This window comes from Sarcophilus harrisii, chromosome 3 (assembly GCF_902635505.1).
Source record: "Sarcophilus harrisii chromosome 3, mSarHar1.11, whole genome shotgun sequence".
Classification (NCBI taxonomy): Eukaryota; Metazoa; Chordata; class Mammalia; order Dasyuromorphia; family Dasyuridae; genus Sarcophilus; species Sarcophilus harrisii.
Genome location: NC_045428.1, coordinates 400671434 through 400684148, shown reverse-complemented (window position 1 = coordinate 400684148; position 12715 = coordinate 400671434). Strand labels below are relative to the sequence as shown.

At 34.4% G+C, this 12715-nt stretch overlaps 1 protein-coding gene across 3 annotated transcripts in view; it reads right to left on the bottom strand.

The window, feature by feature from the left end:
- The window catches only part of LOC100935394 (neurabin-2-like), a 31168-nt gene extending 20288 nt beyond the window's left edge, over positions 1 to 10880 (bottom strand). The window contains exons 1-2 of one of the 3 annotated variants that reach the window (XM_031960452.1): positions 10624 to 10880; positions 2002 to 2074 (exon numbers count right to left, since the gene is read on the bottom strand). The gene's annotated coding sequence lies outside the window, so the exon portion shown is untranslated. Of the gene's footprint in view, positions 1 to 2001; positions 2075 to 10143; positions 10595 to 10623 lie in introns of those variants that run through there. The other 2 variants (XM_031960455.1, XM_031960453.1) reach the window with 2 other exon arrangements.
- Positions 10881 to 12715: the final 1835 nt, after the last annotated feature.

The window sequence follows — 12715 nt, the reverse complement described above, 5'->3', positions numbered from 1 at the left end:
TTGGTCCCTTTGCCCTCCAACTTTTAATACACAGGGAATATGATTGAACTCACAAGGAGAAATGTATCATAAAGGACTTGACACTCAACTAATGAAAAACCAGAAAATAAGTGGTCTGTAAGAAAATCAGGAATGTACCTATTGTCCTGAAATGACTCCAAGTTTAAGTAAAGATTGACCATATACCAAAAACTATAATTATCTAAACCTTCTTAACTTATGAAAAGTCCTACAAATCAAACCACCCCCTAAGTCAATCCACTCAAGAAGGAAACATACCACAAGTGAAATTCCACTTCCTAGAGTAATACCTCGTAGTAACTATGACTTCCCTGTTACAATGGAAATTAAAAAAATAAAATATATGCTTTACAGTCAAAGCATCAAGATCATCAAAGACAACAGAATTTATTAGCTTTTGGTTTTGTGGAGAGATGGGAGAGAAGGAAAATTAGTACTCTTGATCCTCCCACTGTGGAGAAAGCTCTCCCCATTTTTATCTGGGTCCCTTTGTCACATCCTCATTATGACAACTTTAGGCCAAGCCTCCCTGTAAGTTGGACAGAATTAGCTAATTTTCTACAAACTCTTTCTTTTCAGCTTTTCAAATATGAATCCTGTAACTTACTAGTCCTTTTTGAAGAAGTACACTACTTTTTTTTTTTTAGAAGTACACTACTCTTTTCCTTCTTTGTCCTTCCTCCTGGAACCAGTTAAATTTATCCCTTATTATCTTCTGGCACTTTTTCTCCTTAGTTTTTTTTCCCCTTCCTCCTCTATTACAATGAAGATTTTGACCCATTATTTATAAAGATAATGTTCTCACCTGATAATGCCACCAAAAAGGAGAAGCATTTCTGATCTAGACCACAGCAAGCAATTCCTTGGACAGGAATTAAATAGAAATCTCCCATATCTGTTGGAATATAATCTATTCTGTGAATATCCATCTGTTTCTTCTTCCAGGGAGACTCTCAGTTTTTAATATTTCTCCCTTCACTCTAGCTACTCCTCTGAAGAACTATAGAGGCAGTTATTTGTGTACCTTCAACTCTCCAACTTCCTTACACCTTCAGAAATTACTTTTTCTTCTCATAAACCTATCTTCCTCCCAACTTATCTTGTTCATGTTCTTTTAGCATCTCTTCTGAACCTCTATAGTCCTATGCCTCTTGCTTCTGTTCCCTCTTTCATACTTCTCTCCTATCCCTTCTTCTTCCTCTCCCAATGACATCCATATCCTTCTTTCCTCATTCCTCTCTCCTTTCCTTTTGCCACTGTTCTTTCTACTACTCAGGTCTTCAGATCAATGAGTTTTTCTCTTAGTTTTCCTCTAGCTATTCTCCATTATTTTGACCCTAGCCCTCTTTTATTTTCTTCCTTTAACTTCAGATGAAGTAACTTGGAATAAGAATAAAGAGTTCCTCTGCCCAAATGTGAAATGCAGTCTCTGACTTTCCCCCAACAATCCCCAAATTGTCCATTCACCATCACATTGCTTCAGCCATCTTCTTCAGCACCACTGTAACAACTCCTCTAGAAACTGCTCCAGTAAAGTTTGGATGCAGGTTTTTCTCTACAACTTTCTGAAGATTCTTTCTGGATGCTTCCCATACTCCCTGCATGGCCTATTGAAGGAGAAATTGTATTGACTCTTTAATATGTCAATGGCAAAGTGAATTCCCATCTACCATAAAAAGGCTATCATATTTTCTGAAGAGGTGATCAGAATTACATGAGATAAAACCCACTACACGTCAAGGGTTTGCAGTTTCTGCATGAATATTCTATCCCTATTGCTATTTTAACTTGATAATAACTACTATGCCTATATCCTTCAGAATCAACAGTTACAAGAGTAATTTTAAAGGGTAATTAAAGACATAATTGAAGAAGAGATCTGAAGAGATCTAACTCATAGTACACATGGGGCTATTGAGAGCCATGGAGGTTCAATGATAGCTTGTGCAATTGATGATCTACAAAGAGAAGATGACTGACCTGTTCATGATAAGGGCACTCTGCCAATTCACTCTCAGAGTACAGAAGGGACAATTGTGATGATGGGATGTTGCTGAGGAATGGAAATTAAGGAGTCAATGAGAATTAAAGATACATACATCAAGAGCAGAACTTTTGCTATGGAAACCCTTCCCCCACCTTAAAAAACCACCTTAAGTCAAATAACCTATCTTGTATTTGATTTCCAGATGAATATTGATAATGTGGAAAAGCTTTAAGAATTGAAGAAATATTTTAAGCACCCTAAAGGAAGGAATTTCTAGGAAACTTTGCATTTCTGTGATCAACTCAATAAACTTTGTTTTAAGGGGGCTCCCTCATTGACTACAAATATGGATGGAATTTGCATGACTAGTTGCTCTCAAAGTATAGTAGTAAGGGGGGCAGGGAAGGAGACAGTAAGGAAAGCCCTGTTATGTTTGTATCCCTCCTTCTTTTAATTGCCTCCTTCTATACCAACCAATATAAGTTGTCTATAGGCCTTTGGAGAGAGAAGAAAAACTGTATACTTTGTTGAGGGATTGCTACAGGTTGATCTATTCATGGGAAAGGAGTGTTGGAGGAATGTAATATTTATTGCAAGTGGTCCTAATAACTAGGGAAGCTCAGATTCCAATTGTAGACAAAAAGAAATGTCAAGGATGCAGATTCACACAGACATATATATTATTTCAGCATGTTCAACATAATGGAAATCTTATTCTCTAACAACCTAGAGAGGTTTGTGTGGCATATTAGGAAGTTTATGAATTGTCTTGTTTTATCCTTTAATGTTAACATCCTCTTCAATGTTAAATGTCTACACTTGAATGGAATGTCAGTTTTAAATTTTGTTGAAATGAAACCATGGTAAAGCACCACTTTGTAATAGGTAGAGAATGGATATTTCATGTTCTCTTGTTTAATGCTTATCAGTTTAAAGGTAAGGAAACTAGATAATCCAAAGAAAGGGGGAATCCCTTTGTCACTTCTTTGGTGGGTTATTAGCTTAATGTCTAGGTTAATTATGTTAATAAAGCTTTATATTTGGGGGAAACTGTTCTGGATTTATAAGCAAAAGGATTTAGACATATCCCAGAATTGCTATTTATCGCCACTCTTACAATTAATTATAAGTATAGGGTTGGGATGGAATAGTAAAAATCTAGCCTTTCCCTTTCCACTCAACCTATCTTTCAAACCCTAAATGGTAGAATGTGATTGAATCTCCAACAAGAAGAAATACATTCAGAAAGGGTTTGACAACATGACAAAGCAACAACCAGAGGTAAATAGTCAGAATGGAAAGCAGAATGGAAAATTTTGCCAAAATTTCTCTAAGTTCCATTAGATAAATAGAAGATTGATACTACCAAAACTCTTATTCTCTGAACCACCACCAATTAAAAGCACTACAAATAAATTCATTCCACTTACCAAACCACCTGAAGGAAACACATCACTAAGGCAGTTCTATTCCTTAAAATGATGCTTCAGCAACCAAGCCTTTTCGGCTACTTAATGATGAAATGAGTGGCAATTTGCAGATTTCGTAACTGAATATTTTAATTTGTTTAATATTTTTAGTAAAAATTCAATAGAGATAGTTTGAGGGAAAGCTAGATGGCATGGTGGTTAGAGCACAAGCTTTGGAATCAGAAGAACCCTAGCTTAAATCTAACCTCAGATTAGCTATATGACCCTAGGTGAATTAGTTGTCAAGATATTAGGAAACATCCTTCCCCCTCCCCTCCCCAGAACTAAGCCACCCAGTAAGCAAGTTGATCCTGGAGCTTAGCATAACAATAAAACTTTGCACTCATCTTTTGGATGGTTTCATCCTCTGGCAAAATGCATTGCTCTTACAAACACCAGATGTTCTCTGAGGTTTTTATAATTTTCATATTAATTGATAATGATAAATATTTGTTAAGAGTTTTCCTATTTCCCAGGGGCCTGAGAACCGTAAGCAGCTGATCTGCAGCAGAAAGTTTTTTTATTTTTTTAACTTTTTTTTTTATTATAGTAACTTTTTATTGACAGAATCCATGCCAGGGTAATTTTTTACAACATTATCCCTTGCACTCACTTCTGTTCCAATTTTTCCCTCCCATCCTCCACCCCCTCCCCAGATTGCAAGCAGTCCTATATATGTTGAATATGTCCTAGTATATCCTAGATACAATGTATGTGTGCAGATCCTAACAGTTTTCTTGTTGCACAGGGAGAATTGGATTCAGAAGGTAAAAATAACCCAGGAAGAAAAACAAAATGCAAACAGTTTACATTCATTTCCCAGTGTTTTTTCTTTGGGTGTAGCTGCTTCTGTCCATCATTGATCAATTGAAACTGAATTAGGTCTCTTTGTCAAAGAAATCCACTTCCATCAGATTACATCTTCATACAGTATGGTTGTTGATATATATAATGATCTCTTGGTTCTGCTCATTTCCCTTAGCATCAGTTCATGTAATTCTCTCCAAGCTTCTCTGTATTCATCCTGCTGGTCATTTCTTACACAACAATAATATTCCATAACATTCATATACCACAATTTACTCAATCATTCTCCAATTGATGGGCATCCACTCAGTTTCCAGCTTCTAGCCACTACAAACAGGACTGCCACAAACATTTTGGCACGTACAGGTCCCTTTCCCTTCTTTAATATCTCTTTGGGATATAAGCCCAGTAGAAACACTGCTGGATCAAAGGGTATAAACAGTTTGATAACTTTTTGGGCATAATTCCAGATTGCTCTCCAGAATGGTTGAATTCGTTCACAACTCCACCAACTATAATATATTAGTGTCCCAGTTTTCCCACATCCCCTCCAACAATCATCATTATTTTTTCCTGTCATCTTAGCCAATCTGACAGGTGTGTAGTGGTATCTCAGAGTTGTCTTAATTTGCATTTCTCTGATTAATAATGATTTGGAACACTTTCATATGAGTGGTAATAATTTCAATTTCATCATCTGAAAATTGTCTGTTTATATCCTTTGACCATTTATCAATTGGAGAATGGCTTGATTTCTTATAAATTAGAGTCAGTTCTCTATCTATTTTGGAAATGAGGCCTTTATCAGAACCTTTAACTGTGAAGATGTTTTCCCAGTTTGTTGCTTCCCTTCTAATCTTGCTTACATTAGTTTTGTTTGTACAGAAGCTTTTTAATTTGATGTAATCAAAATTTTCCATTTTGTGATCAATAATGGTCTCTAGTTCATCTTTAGTCACACATTTCTTCCTCCTCCACAAGTCTGAGAGATAAACTATCCTATGTTCCTCCAATTTGTTTATAATCTCGTTCTTTATGTCTAAATCATGGACCCATTTTGATCTTATCTTGGTATATGGTGTTAAGTGTGGGTTCATGTCTAATTTCTGCCATACTAATTTCCAGTTATCCCAGCACTTTTTTTTTTTAATCAAATAATGAATTCTTATCCCAAAAGTTAGGATCTTTGGGTTTGTCAAACTCTAGATTGCTATAGTTGATTATTCTGTCTTGTGAAACTAACCTATCACACTGATCAACTAAACTGTTTCTTAGCCAATACCAAATGGTTTTGGTGACTGCTGCTCTTTAATATAGTTTTAGATCAGGTACAGCTGGGCCACCTTCATTTGATTTTTTTTTCATTAATTCTTTTGAGATTCTCGACCTTTTATTATTCCATATGAATTTTGTTATTTTTTCTAGATCATTAAAATATTTTCTTGGAAGTCTGATTGGTATAGCACTAAATAAATAGATTAGTTTAGGGAGTATTGTCATCTTTATTATATTCGCTTGACCTATCCAGGAGCACTTAATATTTTTCCAATTGTTTAAGTCTGACTTTATTTGTGTGGAAAGTTTTTTGCAGTTTTGCTCATATCATTCCTGACTTTCCTTTGGTAGATAGATTCCCAAATATTTTATGCTGTCGACAGTTATTCTCAATGGAATTTCTCTTTGTATCGCTTGCTGTTGGATTTTGTTGGTGATGTATAAAAATGCTGAGGATTTATGGGGATTTATTTTATAACCTCAACTTGCTAAAGTTTGGATTACAATGTTTTGGTGAACTCTGGGGTTTTAAATTAATCAACACTCGGGATATTTGGTTTTCATGTATTCTGACCTTTAATTTTTGTTTTTTGACTATTTTCTAATCAATTTGAATAATAATTGAAGTAAATTGTTCTAATTTACGGGAAAGATTAGTTTTCCCATTGTTGATGCTTATGTGATTTTTATATATCCTGACTTTTTAAAAAACCTTTATTCCATATTTCGTGTTTTTTTAGGTGGATGTTGGGAATTTATCAAGTTTTTTTTTCTGCACTTTGAGATGATATATGGTTTTTTTGGGTTTCTTATTACATAGTCAAATTAATAGTTTTTTCCTATTATTGACCAACCCTGCTTTTCCTGGTATAAATTATTGGTCATGGGTTATTATCCTGGGAAGATTTTTCCCTTAATTTTTTGCTAATATTTTATTTAAGATTTTTGCATCATATTCATTAAAATTGGTTATAAAATTTTCTTTTTCTGTTTTAATACTGGTTTGGGTATCATACCATATCTTGTCTAAAAGGGTTTGGATTTTTGTAGGATCCAATCCCATTTTTTCAAATAGTTTATATACATTGGGGTTAATTTTCTTTTGTTTTAGCACCTGTAAATCCATCTGGTCCTGGGGGATTTTTTCTTAAAACTTTTAAATATTTATTTTCTTTTTTAAGTGGGCTGTTTGGAAATTACTTTTTCCTCTGTTTCTGGGATTTTTTTTAAGGATTTTATTTTTTAATTTCTTTTTAAAGTTGGGAAATAATTTTATTGCTTTTTCCTCTTATTAGGGCGAGTTCTCCTTTTCATTTTTAAATAAAATTTATTTTCCTTTTCCTTTTTTAAAAGATTTCTGGGTTTGTCATTTTTGTTTTTTCATAAAACCAACTCTTAGTTTATTAATTAATTCAATAGTTTTTTTTTTTTCAATTTTTTGATCCTTTTAGAATTTCAAGTTTATTTTTGACTGGGGGTTTTAATTTGTTCCTTTTCTAGATTTTATTGAAGAATTTTTACCTTTCTCTATTTTATCAAATAGGTTCTGAATTAAATTTCCCCCTATTACCCGGGCTGCATCTCACATTTGGATGATGTCTCATTTTTAATTTCTTGGGTGAATTTTAATTATGTTTGATTTGTTTTTTCAAATTTTTCTTTAAAGTTTTTAGTTTAAATTATTTTTTGTTCTTTCCCTGCTTTTTGTTGAGTGTAATTTTTATTATGTGGCCTGAAAAGGATGCATTTTATTTTGCCTTATGATTTTGGTTTGGGTTTTATGCCTAATATTGTTTTTTTTTAGGTTCATGAATGCTAAAAGAAAGTGTACTTTTTTCTGTTCCATTTTTTTTTCCGGATTTTCATATTAATTTTTTTTATTTCCTCTTTGACTTTTTCTTTTTATTTTGTGGTTTATTTATTAATTTGAGGTGGGTTGGGATCTCCCACTATTATGTTTTTTGTTTTTTTCTTTAATTCTTTTTTCCTTTAAGGATGTAGATGTAACCACTTGGTGAAATATTTTAATATTGATTTGTTTTTATTTGCCCTTTTAAAGGATTAGTGCCTTCTTATTTTTTAATTAATAATTTTTTGTTTTTTGTTGGTTTAGATCAGGATCTCCCCTTTTTGATTACCTGAGATGTGATTTTCTTCCTTTTTACCTTTTTCTGATGTATCTCCCGTTTCATGTGTTTCCTGTAAAAAAATATTTTGGGATTTGGCTTTTAATATTTTCAATTTCCTTTTTGGGGGGTTTTATTATTTATGGTTAAAATAAATTTTTGGCATTTGAACCCCTGTTTATTTTTTCCCTTTTTCCCTTCCCTTTTCCGTTTAAATTTAAATTAATCCCCTTTTTTTTTTATCCCTCCTCCCCTTGGGGTTTCTCTTATTTCCCCTCCGTTTTGTTTCCTTTGCTTATTTTTTCCTTTTTCCTTTTTCTTTTTCAATGGATGGGAGAATTTTCTATTGAATATGTTAAATTTTTTTTAGTATTTTATGGGTAAAAAATATTTATCCCCTCCATTTTTTCTCAGATATTAGGTTTTTGCCTTTTGTGAATATAATTTCTTTTTCTGAATTAACCATCTAATTTCTAGAAAAGGTATAATGTATTTTTTATAATTTTAAGCAGAAATATAGTTCCCAAAGATTTTTTTTTTTTTTAGGTTTTTTTTGGAGTTTATATTTAGATAAACTTTTTTAAGTTTTTTTCACAAAAAATAGGTGAAATTCTTATTTGTTGAATACTTTTCCCTGGAAAATGTTTTTTTTGGTTTTTGGTTAAAGCGGTTTTAGCCTTTTGGAATATCATATTCAGGTCCTTTGATTTTTAATGTGGATGCTGTAGATCTTGGGTGATCCTTTTGTGGTCCTTTTTTTGAATTGGGTTTTTCAGACTTGGAGTATTTTTTCCTTTGTTGTGGGTTCGCTTTGGATTATATTTCTTGGTGTTTAGATTTTGGATCCCTTTCAGGGGTGAGGATGTCCCTTTCAATGTCTATTTTATTGTTTCTTGACTTCTGGGCAGTGCTCTTTGATAATTTCCTGGAAAATATGGCCGGGCTCTTTTTTTCATTTATTTTTTCTGGGGTCAATAATTATCAGATTGTCTTCCTGCCCATTTTCCAGGTCTGTTGTTTTGAAGGTATTTCATTTTTTTCCATTGTTTGATTTTTTTGGTTTTGTTTACTGATTCTTCTTGTCTCCTTGGTCATTCAATTTCCATTTGTTCTATTCTGATTTTCAAAATGTTTTCCACTACTTTTTAATATCTTTTTTCTAATTGTCCAATTTGTTCTATGGAATGTTTTCCATTTCCCAATTTATTCTTTAAGATATTTTCTGTTTCCAGTTCACTAATCCTGTTTTCAAGGTTTGTTTTCTTTATCCACTTTGTCTTTTAAATGATGGATGACTTTCCAGTCTCTCTTGCCAACCTCCTCTCCTTTTCCTATTTTTTTCTAGCTCTCTTGTGAGCCTTTTTAATTTTTCTAGAAATTCATCTGTGGAGGAACAGATGATCTCCTGTAATTCACCGAATAATCTGTTTTGTTTCCTCAGGGTTTAAGTCTGCTTCGTCCGTATAAAAGCTTCAAACTTAAGGTCCTTTTCAATTTTTGCTCATTTTGTCGGAAGAATAGAGACAAACTAGCAAAGAAAAAAAAACGGACAAAACCCCAAATGGAATCTGCTTTTTTTGGGGGGGAGGGGCTGGGTGGTATTACCGAGCTTCCACTACAGACTGTGGGGCCAGCAGCAAGGCACTAGCAGGACTGTGCTGTACCTGCACTCCGAGACTCTGAGAGTGTGCTGAGACGCTGTAGGGGAGGGGTGGCCAGGTCCCAAGGAACTCCAGCTGTTTGGGGTTGAATTCTTCACCCCCGGTGTTTTTAGCTTCTCTGCTGGGCTACTGATTTGCTGCCAGGGCAAAGTATCCAATCCTGTAGTGAAGCTCTCCCAACACTTAAGACTTGAGACAAACTTAAGGACTGTTCCCACAGGGGCCATGAATGCTTGTGGGAACTGCTTACTCAAGACCCAAGAATGACTGTGTTACAACACAGCCCTGCCTTTTCTGATTTTAAATTCTTAAAAGCCCTACCCCTGGCACAAACCACAAACCCTCCTTCCTTGAGGACTTTGGTTTACAAACCTGTTTTCCTCACTGTGAATTTAAACTTTTATTTGATTCCTGAATCTCCTGTCTCTAGCCTGCTTTGTTTGACTCCAGCCACTCACAGGTTAGAGAACAGGAAGGGTATGGGTTGACATACAACTCCAGTTGCCTCCCAAATAAGAAATACTTCGGATATTATTTGTAGATCTCACTTTGGAAATCATCAATTCAGTGAAATGAATATGGGCATTGAGAAGTTTAATTACTTGCCAGGATTCACATATGCATATTATAGGATGTGAATCCAAGCCTTCACATTCCAAGGACAGCCCCTCAGCCAATTACCTCAGGATATCTCTTGCTTGGAGATTTATACACTAATTACAACACAGTTGTCTCAAATAGATCTCTTAACCATCCACATTCTCCATTGCATCCCCTACAGAAAAGAGAATACTTGCCTTTGGATCTAGCTGCCTTTTGCTGCTCAATGAAAGAACTTCTTAGTTAAGGGGCCATCTTCAGGGTCACCTGCATCTCAGTCTCCCTTTTAAACTGAGCCATCTCATACAACTGCTGTGAAACTCTGTCTTCAGTTTTCTCAGTCAAATATCACAACAAATGACTGTGAATTGTTAGATATATGTTCTGCCAGACTTCAAAGCTAAGATTTTCAGCTAATGAGTTTAGGGATGCCTTTTGAATTCTCCTTAGAATTCTTTTCTCAACGACTTCTCTCTACTTTGCTTACTGGACTAAACAGTCAGTCCTTCTCTCAACTATTCTTACAGGGTTTCTCCTTTCCAGAGTCACCAAAATATGACAAAAAACATATTTCCATTCTTAGACTGAATGGCCTAGCAGAAGTACATCTCTCCAGAGCTGCTTTGTTTCCTCAACAGAAAAAGAAGCTGAAACAGTGTTAAGGAAATAGTTTTTACCTTAAATCAGGAACCTTTGTGTTCTATGAAAAGTAGCAAGAACTGCTTTTCCAGTTAGGATGACAAGAGTGTTTAGAAAGGTGGCAGAGGAGCCTAGCTACTCCGTTTACAGTCAGAAAAAATGTAACCTAAGAAAGTTCAAGAAGACCAAAAGAGGGGCCATAGTGAGTCCCTTTGTGAATTCCTGAAGTAAGGAGAGTTTGCATTTCAGTAAAAGGCTTAAAGGAGGGGGGAAGATGAAAGAGGGAGAAAGAAAATTTGGAACTCAAAATTTTAAAAAATGAATTTAAAAAATTGTCTTTTTGTGGAATAGAATATTTTAAAAATAAGAAAAATAAAAGGCTGAAGCCTATGAAACTCCTGAACAGGAATGTGCTAAAAATACATGAACACACACAATTACCACAGGGTTTCAAGCCTGTGGATGCTCTAGATTTGACAGCTCAGAGGAGCAAGGACCCCATCTGATATCTCATAGATTTTGAAAAGTGTCTATGCTCTTTGCAGGAGCATGCTAGGAAAGGTAGAAGCCAATTGGGCCTGTCTCCAGCAGCTGTTCTGAGCAGAAACAGCTTCTATAAGTTATCATGCAGTTGACAAGGTGAGACATAGCCTATCTAAAGACTCAGAAGGAATCAGCTTAATCATGGGACAAATCTCCTAGATGGAGAGACTTCTAGTAAGCCTGCAGGGATCATTTAAATCTATTTGGGGTCCTCCAAAGAAACAACAAAAACTGAACTTCTGCAAAGAGATGGAGACAGAGAGGGATAAGGACCAACATTCACATTGGACCAAGAGGAAATGAAAGCCTGGAAAAAAAGCAAATAAAGCATTCTGGGTTTAGGCCAAAGTCTTAATCCAGAAATTAAAGGTAGAGACAGAAACAAAGGCAAGAAAAACATAGAAAAGAAATATTATATATTAAGAGAAGCCCAAGAGGTAAATGGAAGAACAAGAGAGTAACTCCACAAAAAAGCAAATAAACCTCCAGAGAAAAGAATGGTTGAGCTACAAAATCTTCAAGAGTGTATGGAAAAAATGGAGTATGAAATTTAAAAAATTATATAATTTAAATGGAAAGTAAATAAGATCAGAAGGGGAATAAAAACATTAGAGTAAAAGTTGGAAATCCTTATAAAATGGATTTCCTGAAAAATTAAATGGCAAAACCAGAACACAATATTTCCATAAGATCACAAGAAATGCTAGAACCAAATCAAAAAACTAAAAAATTGGAAGAATATGTAAGATAATCTACTATACAAAACAGAAGACGTGGAAAATCAGCTAAAGGGAGAAAACTTAATATTCAAAGGTTATTCCCAAGTCATGAGCAAATAAAAATACTGTTCCAACTGGATATCCTGTGTCAAGAAACCCTAAAAGAAAATGGCCTACATATATTAGAACCACGGGGCCAAGTGAAAATTAAAGATTTCTATCATTTGTCACCTGGTAGAAATGCTAAACTGGAAAGTCCCAGCAATATCAAAAGCAAAATTCAGAACTTTCAGTTGAAAGAAATAAAATACTTGCTCTCTTTCAGGATCATATAATATAATGCTTCAACTACTAAAAAGAAAAAAAAATCTGGAAATATAACATTCCAAAAATCTAAGGACTTTCAATGACTAATTTGCCCTACAACACAGAATATAAACTTGAAGCAACAATAAAAGGATATTTAATAGGATATAGGACTTTTACCCTACTTTCTCATTAATATGTCCACTCTCTAATTAATTGTTCACCAATCAGGTTTGATTTTCACTTGTCAGAGCACACTATTTTCCAAAGGTATTTAAGCATTCAGGGATTTCCCTGATTTTGTTTCTGGTTACCAAGAAAAGCCACTGACCATCAATTTATTGATTATTTGCTAGCTTAATAAATTGTTTATTAATTACTCAGAAACTCTGTCTCTTGGTCTTTTGGTTCATATTAGTTGAAAGAAGTACGTTAATAACTATAATCAGAAGTGTAAATGGAAAAGGCAGAAAACAGCAAAGTAGACCTGAAAGGAGAATCTAAGACTACCTTGTTTATAAGAAATACATGTGAAACAGAAAGATTCACTTGAGCTAAATGA